Genomic DNA, 13,573 nt, shown 5'->3' on the forward strand with positions numbered 1-13,573 from the left:
GTATGAGTTTCCTTTAGGGGACCATTGCAACGCGGGCTTACCCATGCACTCCCATGTCTGCTTTCACAGTACGTTCGCGTCCGATCCTAAATCCAGAATCATGTGATCCATTTCATATTCCCCGCTTTGCGCAATCAATCTCATCTCCCGTCCTGTCTGCGTTGTGTGCTTCCTGAGCTTTCGGACTATGCACGGTTCTCCTGACCCAAGGCACCTAGTGATGAGTTCCTGCAATCCCTTCATAGCCTTGCTGTCGCGCAGCAGCTTCATGCATGTCTCTAGAAAGGTAGTAAGCATTGATGGGTCCATCTCCGGGTCTAGTTTGTGCTTACTACTTGAAGTGGAGGCCTTCGTGAAGCTCTTCTTAGCTTCCATGAATGTCTCCTTCGCGTGCTCCAAATCGAACTCTGGTTCCTTTGTAGGAGCCTTGCGAACCTAGGCACTTTCTTCTAGCTGCTTACCCTTGTCATCTCCTATCGTGATACCGCTTCAGAGCACGATGTTTACATTTGAGTCCTCTTCACATGGCTCAGACCTCATCATTTGTAGGTTCTGAGTCGGGGGAGGTTAGAGTATTCCTTTATTGCGCAACCTCACTATAAGTGTAGGGCAGTCCTCTGTCTCATGATCAAACTGGGTACAATATAAACATGATCCTCTCGTCGGATTTGTATAATCGCGGGCATAATGCCCTGGCCCTCCGCAATTGTAACAAATCAGCTGTCTGTGATCCCTTCCTGGTCCCATTCCGCCTTGACCTCGTCCACGCCCCTGAAATCCAGCACGCGCCATCCCATATTTTGATCGAGGGCTCATTTTTCGGTTTGAACTATGTAGGCAGGAGTCCGATCCATCATCAGTTCATAACTTCTATAGGTGCGTTCATCATGACCTGCTGATCTGCAGAAATTACAGAACAATTGCTGGGACATCTGCGTATACTTTTGTAGTAGATGACAATTATTTGTATCATGTTTTCCTCCTATCTGACAAATCACGCACCATAATGCAGGTGCCGCGCTCGGTCTTGCTTGTGCCTCTGGTCTTAATGGCATCGACCCTCCTCCCACCAAGTAGTTCGCGAAGACTGGAGAATGGGCCTTGTCATGCCCCTGTCCCTTGAACTTTATGCACCATACCTCCTCGCGCGCCTCTGGTGAGTTGTCCTGTCATGTTTCAAACTCTGCATTTCCAGACATAAATTTTTCAGTTGCATGTAGATTTGTTGGACTCCCAAGCCAAGATCTTGTACTGGGGTCTCGTGCAGTCTCATTGCAATCTCCAAAGCTTCAGCCTGGGTGGATAACTTCTGCTGTGACATCGCGGCCCTTAGATGCGCCGTTAGTGACGCTACAAACCATGCGCGGTGATGCCCATCCGTCAAGGTCATGTTGGCTTCGCAAATCATACTTTTCAGTCTCTGATCCAGCTCCCAGGGGGTCTCGCTTGGAAGCATCGTGATTTCCTTAATCTTGATAAACGACTGTGTCTCCTGATAATCGACTGTCTCCCTGATTTTGGCCTGCTAAATTCCCTATTCAGCACGACTTGGATATCTGTGATCCCCGAGTTCGGATGGTCATTAGAATGCTTAATGAACCATGTCAGTGCACGATCCTGCAACGCACTTACTAGTGTTTTCTTCTTTATATTGTCATCCACGACTCCTTGTGCTTCCCATACAGCTTTTACTACGAACCAGAATTGGTCTGGATCTTCGTTCCCAACTCCTTTGAACACCGACAATTTTATTACCCTCGCCATATTGAACTATGGTGGTGGCAGAGGTGGTGTGGGTGGAGATGGGGGTGAAGATGGTGAAACTGGTGGTGGTGTAGGTGGAGGTGGTATGCACGGAATTCGCTGTCTTATCAAACTGATCGTGCTTCTCGGTGAAACTTTCGCAAGCTCTTCCTCGCTTTCTCGCAGAGGTGAAATCAAGGGACTAGTTTCTAATTCTTCACTATCGTTTCTGTAGATCCTCCCACTTCGCGTAGCTCCAAACATCAATTTATTCACATAATCTACTTTTCACACAATAGTATTTTAATCCAAGTGTTCAAAGATTTAATGTACTTACCTCACGGCCCTTTGAGGAAGTGTCGCTCCGCCTCATTGTAGCTAACTAACGTGTCTACCACAAACTCGGTGATAAACCCTCCTATAATTTGATCGAGCCAATGGTCCACAGCGCGCGTGATCTTATCCTCTAATACTTCTAGTCTACGCATCAACTCTGGAGTTCACACAATAGGTTTGTCGAGCCTACACCTTCCTTAACTGTCTGCTATCTTTGCAATCCACTCATACAACTTAGAGGGGAAAGATGCAAAGAAAATCTCATGGATTTCCGTATATAAGTAGAGCTCTAACCACTGTTCCTTTGATACTCGTGGATTCCTGTTTTCCTGCGCCGCGAACTCGTGAATCTTTTTGTCCAGCGACTCTACAATTTCTTTCATCGGATTCTAGTGACACGACATCAAACATCCCTTATGAAGATCCTGGTCTCGGCAACTAAACCATTTGTTGGCTTGTATGGGCTTGACCCAGGTTCGGAGGTGATTTAGCCAAAAAAATCCCGGTACTACTAGCCCTTTCGGCAACAGTTCGCAGAGTGCGGACTGAGGTCTCACCTGAAGTAGTATGGGAAGGTGCTAGAACCAAATTTCCGCACCTTGGGGAGGTCTGATGAGTTCAGGTGGTCTGCGGTTTGACCCTGCACGCACGTCGCTACACGCACTTGTCCGTTCCCTGCAACCTGAGGTGCTGCCTTCGCGCAACCCTACTCGGGGGCCGAACAGTGCTATTACCCAAGTCCTTACTAGTAATCCAATATTAGTTGATTAACTTAACTTATTTGCAGGTGTAAAGCATTTTTAGAAATATAATTCATTCATACAAGTGCGCGTAGTAAATAAACAGTATAATTGCAATTCATATCAATAGACAATAACCCAAGAACAGATACACGGAATTAAGATAAAACTTCTCTTTATTATTAGCTTTTTTTGGTTACAGAATCGACTCTGCCCTGCGCACTCAGCGGCAGGGGTCCACGCACTCAGCTACGGACTCTACTAGGCCTCTGCGCACTCAGCTGCAGAGCCTTTTCCTACTCTACAACGCACTTAGACTCTTGCTCTTTTCTTCTATTTTTCTCTCTATCTGAACTGATCCTAATGTTTATTTACAACTTAGAGCCTCACTCTATTTATACAATCCCATGGGGGGGTTCCATACCCAACATCTTTGGATGCTATCACTGGCCCTCAACTATAAGGAATCTCCTCAATCGAAATTTCCTCCTGAGAAATTCTCACTTCAGAAATTCGATCTCTTGATCTCTCAGTGTGTTTTCCAAATGACCCTTAAGCTCCCTTAAATAATCTTCTTGTTGACATTCAACAACCCATATTAAAAGCTAATCAATGGCTAAGATTATTTTAGCTTGATCCTTGTCTTCTTCTAGAAGTTACACCCACAATTAGATTAATACCCATTAATATTTTTTATTTCCTATGTTTAGACCTAGGGATCCATTAAAAAATATTAATTATTTTAATAAAATTTTCTCTGGGTGGAATTTCCCAGAACGCTTTTTGGGTTCTTTGGAATACATGTGCCCAAGCCTCCCTACAAAATTTGAGGCCTACAACACATTCGATGCTACCCCAAATCAACACTTCCTCTTAGTGAGGAATGGGCTCTAGCAATATACGTTGTTTCATACTGCTCTGACTTTGAAGCATCGTCCTTTGTGCTACTGATGTATGAGACACTGTCCACCAACTACTACGTTGCACGACAAATGTACTGCTTCTGGCACTACCACTATCAACACTGCATCCGTATTACAGCTCCCTCATAGGTGTTGCATCTGTGTTGCTGTTAGCACTACCATTGCCAACTTCTACTACATTGCAAATTGTTGCTGCTACTCCATTAGCAATGGAAAAACATCCAAAATTACTAAACTAAATGTGTTCAGTATGATACCATGTGAATGTTGCAGCTTAATTGCCGCTAGTCTTTGCATTGACCCTCTGAATATACTGCGTTGTTGCTGACCTTTACTCTTTGCCATCTGCGCTGTTGTCAACTCTGCTCTGTATTGTTCGGTTTCTGGCGCTCCTAGCCACTGCATCTATCTCCCCGACACTCCTCGACACAATCTAACACTTAATCTTCAAGATGTCTTAATTATGTCTCCATTTCTCCTGTTGTCCCTCTGATGCAAGGGCTACATTATCTTCCTCCTCCTTGGGCTTTGACCCATTATTGTTGCTTCGTCATGTTTAACCTTGACCACGTCCCTCCTCAACTCCTCTTGTTTTAGAGCTGTCCACATCTCATCCCAATTCGGCGATGTTGCTCTCCCCAGGATACTCTGGACAAAAAACTTCCACTCATCTGAGACAGAATTGAGGGCCAGTCTAACAAACTCTGAATCCTGAGGTGTATGCCCCACAACAGACAACTCATCACGAGTTTCCTTAAGCTTTGTGAGGAATGGATCCACACACTCCCCCTTCTGCATCTGAGTAGATCTCAGCTTCTACTCCAAGTACATCTTCTGCTGCTCGGAAGATCCTTGATATAATGTTGCCAAGGCATCCCACATCTCCTTAGCGGTCACTCTGCTAGCGACATGACACACTACGTGATCCTTTACTTCGTCAAGGATCATCCTCTTGGCCTTCACCATTTATGATCTGTACTTCTTCAACATATCTGGATTTGTAGGCACTACCACCACGCTATCGACATATGTCCTGAGGGCATGCTCATCTAGAAGGAATGCCATTCTAGCCTTCCAAATGACGTAATTGGATGCTCTGTCCAACCTATCTTGATCCCTTAAGCCATTGGTTGCCATTTCTGCCAAAAAATGTCGAAAATCTTCTCTGCTTCTCACTGTTGCTACTCAGCCAATGAGAAAACAGACTTCTCGGCAGGAAATCTACTGAGGAAAAGTTCCCTCAAGGTGCTTCTCTTCTCTATTCTGACGTTTTTCAGCCCAACAATCTACCTATTGAAAAATTTGCATTCCACCAACTCTCCTCATGCTGAGGCTTCATCGTTGCTCCTTCTGTGTCGGAACAAATTTGAACTGGGAGTTCTCCTCTACGTCAACTCACTCAAAGAGAGACTGCCTTGAAAATCTGCCCTTCAGCTAAGAATTGCGTCAACCCTCCAGGGTTTCGAACTGTTGCCTCTTGCAACTTTTTCGAACTCCCTCTTCTGCTTAGCGTTGGATCTACCGCCTCTGCTCCTCTTGCTTCACCTGTAGCTCTGATACCATGTGAAAATTCCATAAACCAGAACCCCTACTACAGCAACTGATGATATTACTCATATTTGTTAAATTACTTTAAACAAATTACTTGCAGTTTCCTATGGAGAATTTCGTAATACATACACTGCAACCTTCACGTAATTAAATATTATGTGGAAACAAGAAACTGAGCAAGAAAGAAAATACAACACAATAACACTATTATTTTTGGACAAATGTCCCTGGAAAATCCCAATGCGGGAAAACTGGTGCAGAAAATCTGAGGGTTTATTATTATTACGCAATAGAAAAATCTGAATACATCTTTGAATACCTCTCTTGCTATTCAGTTATAGAGAGAAATACTGGCAAAAAGATTTGTGAGATTACTTCACACAATCACTTAGAAAGTCCCGACTAATCAGGATACTAAATGAATTGCCTCTGGCAGGCCCTACACTACTCTGCGTAGTCCTCATGCAGTCTCAACATCAACCTCTCTAGGCTTTGTGTCACCTAGTATATTGATCGATTTTTTGCCCAGAGTCTCTGCTCTCAGTCTCCCGGTCTCACATCTGTGCTCTCGGCTTCTGAAACTAACTCTCCTTAGCAAAATATCGAACTCTCTCTCACCCTCTGTGCGACCTCTGCGTGGCCCCGTGTTTAGATTGTTGGATCATTCTCTGGCTGAGAAAATCTCTCTCTGGATGCTATCCCTGCCCCTCAACTACAAGAAATCTCCTCAATCGAAATTTCCTCCTGAGAACTTCTCACTTCAGAAATTTGATCTCTTGATCTCTCGGTATGTTTTCCAAATGACCCTCAAGCTCCCTTAAATAATCTCATCATTGACATTCAACAAACTAGATTAAAATCTAATCAATGGATAAAATTATTTTAGATTGATCCTTGTCTTCTTCTAGAAATTACACCCACAATTAGATTAATACCCATTAATATTTATAATTTCCTAAGTTTAGACTCAGGGTCCCATTAAAAAATATTAATTATTTTATTAAAATTGTTTTTAGGTGGAATTTTCCAAAACACTTTCTAGGTTCTTTGGAATACATGTGCCCATGCCTCCATGCAAAATTTGAGGCCTAGATCACATGCGATGCTACCTCAAATGAATAGAGTTATCAACCTCTGGATTCCCTTGTTGTTGATTAAGGGTGGAGGTATAAGCCTATGGATCCCCTTATTGCTGATTGAAGGTGGAAGCATAAGCCTTTGGATTCTCTTGTTATTGATTGAGGGTGGAGGTATAAGCCTCTAGATTCCCTTTTTTTGGAAAATGGTGGAGGTGGGACACCTCTAGACCCCCTTGATAGATTGATGGAAAATACAAGAGGTGTAATTTAAATCTTTACAATTTCTGTATGATGAGTCTCATGAGAGATTGTATGCCATGTTACAAGAAGGCATGGGAATTGCCTAGTCTCTGTGAATGGAGTTGACTATAGGACAAACAAGAAACAACTTGAAGATATCAGAGTGCGCAACAAAAGCACTAGGCAGACTATAAGGAGCCACATATAGTGGTTGATCCAAGGAAAAAAAATCATGTCTATTTAGTTGATGAGCAAGAAAATTGTCTATATATATATATATATACACACACACACACTTAATGTGATTCTATGTGAGTTGCATTATAAATCTTACAGCGATTTATGTCAAAGCTTGATCTGTAAACTGCCGTGGATATTACACTAGACAGTTCGTCACAAAATATCTGATAATAATATATTAAAATATTCAGATTTTACGCTATTAAAGTTTTATTTAATTTCTAGATCTGAAGATTTTACTGTAATTAGTGCATGGATGCAAATGGGAATTATAAATATAAGTAGAGAAAAACAAAATAAACTCACAAACACATAAGACACAAGATATGCTCTCTGGGAAACCCTTTCGGGAGAAAACCCAACTTGAAGGTCAGGCTTCTTCGCTCTCTTTCTCTGTCTTAAAATATGGTTACAGGTACAAAGAAGTAATGCATGTGGCCTGTGGGCTTCTACAATGCACAGATCCTCTATGAGTGCTCTACCTCCTATCTCTCCTAGCTATCTTTCTCAAGTATGGAACAATATGCTCTCGAAAGAATGGAAGGCCTCTTCCTCCTAGTGGCCTGGTTATAACACAACCCGATAGCTTACTAGTGGTTAAGTTTGAATACATCAACTCTTAACTAGAGTTACAAAATATACTCTTCTAGAGTCTTTTACATCACAAACACATGGCTAGCCCCTTTTCCATGAATAATGGGGGATGACGCGACATCCTCCAGAACTATATGTGTGAAAACATGAAGGTCAACTTCTAAGTGGCATAACTTTTGCATACGGACTGCGATTGACGTGTTTCTTGTGTCGTTGGAAAAGCCTCTGTATGTAGAATGACGTGAAAAGGTTTCAGACCCCGTTTCACGAAACTGGGTCCCACTGGTAAAAATAGTCCCGTGAGAGGATTCCTCCACTTTTTCCACTCTAAATGCATCGATATGGATGACAAACAATATAATGATCCAATTCGGAAAAAGGCTAAGCATGTTTTGAATTGTGTTCAGGATTAAAACATTGAGGACGATGTTCCCCTAAGGGGGAGAGGTTTGCAATAGCCCAGATTTTATTTCATGGTTATTATGAGCGTTATAAATTTAATTAAATGGATGGGCTGAGTTGGGGACACTTATTCCAGCGCTGAGGTGGGGGGGGAGACTGCTTGGGAGATGACTTGCTTTGTGGTAGCCATGGAGGCTGACTGGTGGAAAGCAAGGGATATGGGACTAAGTGGCACCATAGTGATTGACCTACAAGATTTTGGTAGGTAGAACAAGGGTGACAAGGCAAAACCAACAAAAAAATCAAGGGGCAGGTAGAAAGCTGGAGCTGTGAGGATTGGTTAGACAGGAATTAGGCTAGAATAGAAAATAATGACTAAGGAAGTGGAATAAGAGCAATAGGAAAGACATGTGAGGAAAATTTAGGGAAAACGATATTTTCAGGGCAGCGTAAACGACAATGGAAGGGTGTCATCTTCCTTGCAAAATTCTGCATTATGGAGTTCTGGAGGATGCAGATAACACTTTCTCTTACCCCTTTAATTTTGGAGTTCTAGTGGCTGAGGAAGTTTTATTATATATTATGTTCCAACTGAAAGAACCTCAACAACTCACTCAGAGTGAAACCCTAGTTAGTGTTTCATTTCCTAGCGATGTGGGTGAGCTTCAGGAATTGGTTGTATTGGATCTAAACATAAACTAGCTTGTTGGATAGTTCTAGAGTGCATAAGAGGGTTTTGAAATTCCTAACACTGGAAGTGAGATTGATCAGTTTCAGTATGGCGATTTAGCTGAAGGTGGAGAATATTTTCATTTGGAGTCACATCCCACAAGCAAACCCCTCACTCATGCTTTGGAATTTAGCTAGGTGGAAAAGTAGGGTTCCCATCTTAGTTGTTTGATCCATCTTCACAAGATAAGTAATATTTATACCTTGTATGTTATTGAATACTATGTTGTCTACTAGCAGTTCTATGCATCACCTAGAATAATAAGAGATCCTTGCCTTGAGATTGGAGGGTTGGTTAAAAATTAACTCTTGACTATTCATAATCATCATTGATATTAAAGAGTGGCCTAGTCTTTTCATGTCCATCCAGTTGTAAGGAGCATCAAAAGGCTGGTGGGTAACCTACAAGCTTGATATCTATATATATATAGAGAGAGAGAGAAACGATGATTCGAGCATCAAAGTGATTGTGTATGCATATCTAGGCCTCACAAGTTATTACAGGAAGTGAATAACCCTATAGTTGTAAACCTGAGCAAAATCTTGCAAAGCATGGCTAGAGTGAAGCTCGTGGTTATAGATCCTCACACAAATCCAAGTTTCTTAGCCTTGGTTACTGTACAATATGGTTGAGTTAGGGACCGTTGTTCTCATATCTTCTCTACAGAGTGTCGATTTATTTAAGGCATTCAGGTTGTTGTAATTTGAGTCTCATTTGTACTTATCTTTAGAAGCATTCAACCAATTAATAGATATACGGTTAGTTTTTGTGCCAATGTTTTTTGTAGAATTGGCGGATTTCTATGTCTAATTGCTTCTGCCGATATATCTGAATTTTTCATATAAGATTTTATATTTTTTTTGGTACATGGGTGGTGAGGTTTAGTCAGTTACAATGAACACTCCAAGACTAGGATCTTTCTGTCAATTGGGCAGGGATTTTATAAAGAGGTAGTAGCCCTACTATGAACGAAATGGTCTATAAGTTGCAAGGTATATATTAGTGCTTTCATGGCATCTCCCCTCTTTAGAATGTGTTTTGTTATGTTTATTTGGTGTCAATAGATAATAAATAATGAATAAGCCTAGAGTAGGATTGCAACTTAGGGTTGTAACATAGATTTAGCTGTGGAGTCTATTAATCTCCATTAAACCCTCTACCTAGATTAAACTAGGGATCAAATTTGTCACTCCATGCGTACTGTAGAAGTATGGTAGCAGAGCACATGACATGTGCATCATTCACATCTTGTAACTTAATTTGTGTCACGTAATGTTCAACGCTATGTTGGCTCGTTTTTTGTATCTCCTCCAAAAGAAGCTTTTATAAGTAGAAATGTCTATGATCTCTAATCAAATTTAGAATAAAATAGTCGGTTGGAACTTCATGTTTTTTATGCTTCAGGTCCTTGGATAATTTATGCTCTTATAAGAAAGGTGGATAAAATGTGATAAAAATAAACGTGTTGAATTGTGTGTCCTTATTAATAGTTTACTTTTACAATCTTGATTCTTTGTTAACATATACAATTATTGCTAGTTCAAAGACACTGGAGAGGGAAACTTTCGAGCATGAACTGATAAAGTTATTGCCATGAAACCATGACATTAGTTTCTAGTTGCTTTTGCACATTGATTGCTCATTGGCTAGCCATTGATTCGCTGTTCAGGTTAGAGTTCCCTTTTTACAACGTATCCTTTTTTTTCCCAGCGATAAAAGTTGATGTGCACATGGATTTTTGTATCAAGGAAAATGAATACTTTTGCTTTGGGAATAAAAAATGTACATGAAAAATTTCAAATATAGAATGAGTATGAGGATGGCAATCAAATACCTACAAGAGAACATTCATATAAAAAAATTGTGATTGAATAGAGAAATCACACAAGCAACAGGAACATATCCATAACCCAATGTTGTGGAATTAAGAAAATTTACATTGTAAAGTTGCAAAAGATGGGAGAATTGAAAAACCTATCTTTCTCAAAGAACTAAGCATATAACCTATCTTTGTGCAATTCAAATGCTAACAAGCATAACACTCTGAATTGCATAGTACAATAACCTGCAATAGGGAGTTTCATAACCATAAGCCACCAAGAGGTATCACAAAATACAACATCCTAAATTGCAATATACAACACCCTTTACAGGGATTTTCATTTACAGTCAGGAATGGCCTTGTGAAGCTTGCCAATAAGCTTAACCAATTCATTCAATATGGAAGGGAAATTTATAGTCCTTGCAATTGTAACTTACAGATATTGACATTGATGTACATGAGTGCTCAATAAGGGATTCATTGTACGTACTAAGTGAAACTTGAATTGTATTAGGATGTCGAGTGCATTATGTCTTGCACAATCACTATAATCCAACAAAATGTGATATTATTATAATTGTTTTATGTTTGTCCAATGATCCCTTAAAAGTGTTTTCCTGTAGATCTCTCACCTCACCGAGTTGGTCCTTATGCTCATAGGTTTTGAACAACATATAGTCTAATCAAGGGTGAATGTGCATGATTTTCCTTCTACTTTTTGACATTTAAGACATTGATAAGCCTTTAGAAGGCTATTCAAGTTAAATTTCACAGAAAATCAAGGATGGGGAAATTATGAATGTGTGGCAATGGCCGCCACCATAGTTGCTTCAAATGTTGTTTCTAGAGCTATGCACACTCATGTTCCCAATGAGAAACTATTCGAAGGCACATATTCATCGGATTTCAGAATACCATTTCTTACAGTGGATTATGGGCATAATTAGCTCCAATAAGGCAAATATTTGTTCCAACCCTCAACAAAAAGGGCAATGCCCATCATTCTAAGGATGTTTCCCTTCATTAGAGAGAAACCATGCAAGTGGCAATACTCAATACAACTCCCTCAAGAATTATATCCAAGTATGTTTAGTGACATTTTTGTGATTATGGTTTATGACAAAGGACTGGTAATGCACATTTTTTTTGCTTTTTAGTGGTTGTAAACAAGGTTACTTATGGTTTAGGCCCCAAGACTGTTACTGCATTCTATGACTATTGTTAGAGAAGTTTGTGAACTAGGTAGGGGATGATTGAAATTGATATGCAACTAACAGGGTCAAACACCACACAATCTTTGTATTTTGTTGGGGATGAAAGTGGGATGATAAACCATATTGTAGGTAAGCTTACTATAAGATGATACAACTCTGAGTCATTGGCAGTTGGGCTTAATAAGGACAAAGCTCTCTTCACCATTTTTGTTTCTAGTATTGATAGAGTGTTACAGCAGGTCACCCTGCAGCTCTATAAACTTGTCAATGTCTGGAAGCTCATTCGGCATTCCTTTCCCCAGAAGCAAAAAATCTCATGGGTTTTTTTATGTGTATTATCATTTAAAAAAAAAGGTTTATATGCTTTAATATTTTCTAAATAAGAAATATAGTATAGAGAATTCCAAAATAAAGTGTAGCACTTGATCATGAATCAACGAATTCTCCAGAAAAATAAAAATAAAAATTTAAACCCCATTCTAATAAATGCACGCTGGGAGTTGGGTTAGTTTAGTAACCACTCTCGGTTATCAAATTAGATAAGGGGGTGTGTTACAATAAGCTACCAAATCACTGTAGATTGGTTCGAAAATACATGCTCCCATTCTAATCATACTTCCCTAACTGGTGACATCACTGAGTACCCAACCTTCATGTTCATCATAGTCATATCTAGCTTGGTTTGAAGTCCACTCCTCATATCCCTATAATTTGGATATATGTCTTAGAATGCTCCACATTTTAAAAAATAAAGCCAAACCCCAAAGATTTTTCACCTTCAAATTGTGTTATGAATTGAATGTTGACCTTCTCCTTCAGCTTGCCCGTGTATACTATTTTCCTAACAATATGAAGAATATAAGTTAGAATATACTATCTTGGGATGAGATTATTAGTTATGAACTTGCAGTTTTTGGCTATATTGGCCTTAAACTCTACCATTGATGATGGAATTCAATTCCTTCCTCCTTGCCAACCAAATGCGTCATTATTCATGATAATCTCGTTAGCCTTGACTTCCACATTTACACAAATAGTTTAAGTGATTTTCTTTGCTTAAAGTATGTGTTGTATTGAATGTGTGAAGTTTTAATGACCCTCATGAAGTGGATTTGAATATGTTTACACTTTTCCATATAGTTGTTTATTCTTGAAAACGCACTCACAACAGTTTGCACTCGTAACTAGTTGCACAATATTGTGAAATTTTAGTATTATGCACAATTTTTCAATGATTAGGAAAATAATAAATTAATCTAAAAACCTCCAAAATTCTTTATTGCATTTGAATATCATTATTTTATGCAAAAAAATATATGATCTGCTAAAATAATCTTTTGTGGAACCATCAAAATCCACTCCATCTATGCAAAATTTGCATTGATCTTTATAAACAAAACCCTAGATTTGAATAACCTCAAATAAATTGAATGTATACCTATGGAGTCCTATGAGAGGGATTTTTCTAGTTGTAACTTTCTGTGAGGAGTGCAATATAATCAACAATTTTCCCATTCGAGACCTAATTTGAATTTTATGGCAAGTTGGAATGAGCTTCGAAGAGCCATTTAAGGAGATATTGTGACTTTTGTCTGGGGCTATAGAAACCAAACCAAGCAACAAAAATTAGTTATTTAAGATTCAACATTTGTGTTTGGCCAAGGCCCATATGAGCATTCTACCCACAAGCACTTGAGCTAGCTTTTTGCAAAATTAACCCCCTTGTGCAAAATTTGCATTCATCTTTTCTAAACAAAATCCTAACTCTGAATATCCTCAAATAAATCAATTTGTGACCTATGGAGCCTTAGGAGAGTGGTGTCCCTAGATATAACCTAGTGCTAGGTGTACAACAAAAGCAATGATTTACCCATATGAGTCCCAATTTGGATTTTATGGCGAGTTGCAACGAGTCGCTTCCAAGAGTCATTTACGGACATACTATGGTTTTCTTTCTTG

The sequence above is a fragment of the Pinus tabuliformis genome, chromosome 9 (assembly GCF_031772625.1).
Source record: "Pinus tabuliformis cultivar Carrire ecotype Pingquan chromosome 9, CPIR1, whole genome shotgun sequence".
Lineage (NCBI taxonomy): Eukaryota > Viridiplantae > Streptophyta > Pinopsida > Pinales > Pinaceae > Pinus > Pinus tabuliformis.